Source organism: Hetaerina americana, unplaced genomic scaffold (genome assembly GCF_022747635.1).
Source record: "Hetaerina americana unplaced genomic scaffold, ioHetAmer1.1.p SCAF_80, whole genome shotgun sequence".
Lineage (NCBI taxonomy): Eukaryota > Metazoa > Arthropoda > Insecta > Odonata > Calopterygidae > Hetaerina > Hetaerina americana.
This window is the reverse complement of record NW_027287428.1, coordinates 610,234-614,392: the sequence shown is the minus strand read 5'-3', so window position 1 is coordinate 614,392 and position 4,159 is coordinate 610,234. Positions and strand designations below refer to the sequence as shown.

Sequence of the window (4,159 nt, the reverse complement as noted above, 5' to 3'; positions counted from 1 at the left end):
CTTTCTTTGGTCGTAAATAGGCACATTGTATTAAAGGATTGCCTCCCTTTAGCAGCCATATTACTCATAAACCTATTAAATTATCTCATGAGTAACCGGAAACGTAAACCTTTAAGTTTTTTCTGATTGTTTGTGACTTTTTTTTAGAATGATTCCTTCCGGTTTTTCTGCAATTACGTAACTGACCTCTTTCTAAATGCTTAATGGTGTTGAATGCCATTTATCTAATAATCACCAGCGATCACCTATTCTCGGTAAGGAAGGCATCTTTCTAACTTAGTCGACATGCACGCTGTCCTCCGAGGAACAAAGTAAGGATTGGAACTTAATTTGTGTTCTGTTCTAGGAATATGTTGGGGAAACATGTTGAAATAATTTTATGCTTTTAAATCTGAACTTAATTTAAATATATTCATGATTAATGAGCAATGTGCAGTCGTGGCCGAGTGGTTAAGGCGTCTGACTAGAAATCAGATTCCCTCTGGGAGCGTAGGTTCGAATCCTACCGACTGCGAATTTTTTTGCGAGTTAAATAAAAATGGAGGTATAGATGAAGGAAGAAGGAGAGAGACCTTATTTTCTGGGTAAACTGCTCGTTTCATGTTGATTTCATCTAAGTGACGTAGCTTATGCCCTTGGCGTGCATGTTGGTGAGGATGAATCATTTACGGGATGACTATTGCAGAAAATATTAGCTATACATTTGTTTCACTGCGTGCATTTCAATGGGATAATCATTAAAAATATTGAGATTTGGATGTTCCATTGGATTCAAGTGTAAACTAAAAAATATTAACATTTGTGATCAGGTATCACGCGCCCATGAGGGTGAAGTTTATCTTAATCTTAAACCCTAAATATTTTGCCAAAATGATTGCCGTTCCTTTGTTTTGCAAAAAACAAATATTTTTGGAAAAAAATTGTAATTTTTTTTCATCTTATAGGCTAACTGCAATCGAGTGTAATAATCGCCTCCCCCTTCTCTTTGCGGTTCAAGCACTTGAGGCCCGGTTATAAGGTTGAGTCTGAAAAATTACGATAGGTTTCGGCTCAAGACAGGAAAGTAATCTCCGCCTCTTTGTCCGATATAATTCACTGAAATGCCTACACGAGATATCCATAATTAATTAATAGAAAATTATTTTTTCTGATTATGCTTGATCAAGTTTCAACTATTTGAAAACTGGAACTTTTTGTCGGAAGAACGTTCTCGTTACGACAATAATAAATTCAGAATGACGCAGTGGACTTTGGAAATGGTACTTACTGTGTTTCACGCATGGATATTAAAAAAATAAGAAATTAATATGATAGTTTTCAAAAAATTACTGAAGTGTTAATGATAATTTTTGTCGTAATCTTCATTTAACGTAATCTCGTCCGTTAGGAAAGTAAGTTCAAATTTTCTACTCTAATCTCAAATCAATAGAATAATTTGGGTGGGCGCTGGAATTGGTTATTGGCACAATAATCAACAATAGAATTCTAGTTGTAGTAAAGAAAACTTTTACGCAGATGGTGACTTAAAGAGGAATGGCGATAATTACAGAAACAATGGACGTAAAAGATGCCAACAGGTAAGTTTTGATACTGGATACTGGAGTTACAAATGGAAGAACGTTGGGTATGGGATTACCTGTAAGAGAAAGAAGTACAGTAGGTGTTCTGAACTGCATGAAGTGGAATACTTAATCATTATCAGGGGCTGAAAAAGGACCCTGTTAGTGACTGAGAAAAGAAAATCTGAACCATGTTACAGAAGTCATATTTTAAGGAACTTGAAAGCATGTTTCACTACAGCGAAATCTAGAAATCCACTTTATATCATTCCTTGCATTAGAACCTACAGTGATTAGATTAGCAGCCAGGTGCAAGCGGTGTCATAGCGGAAATCATGTTGAGGATCCGGAGTTAAATGGATAAAGGCAACGCAAGACTACTTAAAGTACAAACAGTAATACTTGTGCCAGTATGGCTGCATAGTTTGGTGAAACAATTAATTTCTTTCAAATTGCTTACTAAAAGTTTTAAATAATCTGGATTTGATATAAGGAATTCGTTTTTATTGTAAAGGGTGCAAGTATGTAGCGAAGAAAAAATGGATAACACGGCACGAAGTGAGCAGGTGGTCTTGACGGAGACCCCAGAGCCGCTGGGCCCCGGCAATCGTGGACGATGATCTTCCACGGTCGAGGCCTGAGATCCGCTGATAGAGAAAAAGAACGCCCAGAGGAGGGAGCGGACGCGTGTGGAAAGGAGGGAGATGAGAAAGACGAGGGAAGGTGGGGGTAGGAGGGGAAAGGGTTGAAGGAAGAAGAACTGGAAGCGTGAGAGGGCAGACGCGGAGGATCGAGGCAGCGTAGGCCACGAGAGAGACGACAGTTGCAGTTTATCCATTGAAAAGAGTGCTTCCCATACCAAACGTGTGCTCGCTGACGATTAATTACAGTTTAAGTGCTTCGGCTCTTTTCCCGAGTGTGTCTTCGGATGGGATGCATAGGAGCATCGTTTTGAGTTACGGTGATAGTTAACCAACGACTACTTACGTGATTGGATATCGTCAGGTCGACATGAGAGAGACTTCAATGGTGTCCGCATCCCCCCAGAGTGGAGAAAGGTTAGACGTCGATTTTTTGTGGATGAATGAAATGTATTTAGGCATCATATTCCATGGGATAGGAGCACAACGATGACAAAACTATTAGAAAAATTCCCAAAAGTTGTTCTCTTGAAAGCCCATCAAAATAAAACTTTATTTAATTAGAAAAACACGTGATAACCTGACCATAAAATGGGTTTTCTCATGCATACTATATGAACGGTCTAAGAGATCTCTTCCTGCTTCGTGAAAAGGGTGATAGCTCTGCAGGGTAACATTCCTTCCCTCTCAGCTCGTAATAATAAAAATGTTCAAAATCTACAGAATTAATTAATTGATTCATGACTGAGCATGGTAAGCTAGCTCGTAAAGGAAATTTTTGTCTTTACTTTTTTTAGAAAACGCGTTCATCTTACTTATCTGTTGGGACATACGGATTTGTGACTTAAACTTCTTTCGAATTAGAGCAATCACCTTCGGTAATAGTTTTATTTTCATCATTAAGACGATCACCTAGAAGGGAGATTATAATTTGTGTCACAAAACACATAAGACCTTAAAACCCTCCTCAGCAATCTACCAGCAGTCTGCGTAGATCGATCTGAAAGTTGGCGAATCAGGGAAGTGCCCAACACTACACCCTTTCGGTCATAGGTCATTGTTCTCGGGCCCGTCCGAGCGATTTCGCCGAGGAACGATCGTGAAATTTTCAATGCGACCGACATCAACATAAAAAGATGAGCGTTCGCGTTTGAACGAATTTCTTTGAAGATTTTATGGGTGCCGAAAGAAAATATTGGTCGAAAGGAATTTTCAGGCTTGATTTCACACCGCACAACAATCCCTAATCGCTTCCTGATTTCATCATTGTCAGGCTTTCTCCAAAGAAAGTAAATAGAATTCAATGATCAAATTGCCGAGACAGGAACTTAATCCCTTTGCAGTAATAACCAAATATAGGAACCTTGTCAAAATTAATCAATCATTCAGGCATTACAGGTTATATGATTGATTGTCAGTCAAATGTTGGTGAAACCTTTCTTCTTACTTCAAAGTTGAAATGTGAAACGCTTTTCTCTCGTATTTTAATAATCTAAAGTAATTGCTCGGCAGTGAAAGAAGTGTCGTTTCGAATATGTATCACATGAAAGAAACTATATAAGTTACTGCATGGAACCCAGGTTAGCAATGACGGATTCTTCCAGCGAGTCTTCGCTATTACGACCGACATTGCGAATTTCCTCCTCCGTGGCCTTATGTGTTTGTTGGCACGGATTTGACGACCCTCGCAACAATAAATGTATGGTTATGTCGAGTGAAGTTTGTTGTGTGGCGATTGCATTTCCCTTATCAATCACATTATCAGACATAAACGACGCGCGCGACATTAGCATCGTTGATTGCTCCTTGGGGTCTCTTTCGTTCACGTCCTGCACCTTGTGGGCATAGACGGTACGCAAGTACAATCTTTGAAAATAACGACTCAATGTTTGTGATTGTTTATTCTATAATTTCCTTCAAATCGTTGAAAATTTCATTCATATTGCGAAGGAGGAAATA

The 4,159-nt window shown here is 38.8% G+C and overlaps 1 non-coding gene across 1 annotated transcript; it reads left to right on the top strand.

The window, feature by feature from the left end:
- The first annotated feature begins 432 nt into the window (after positions 1-432).
- Positions 433-514, top strand: TRNAS-AGA (transfer RNA serine (anticodon AGA)). Its single transcript has one exon. It is a non-coding gene; the product is annotated as a tRNA-Ser (tRNA).
- Positions 515-4,159: the final 3,645 nt, after the last annotated feature.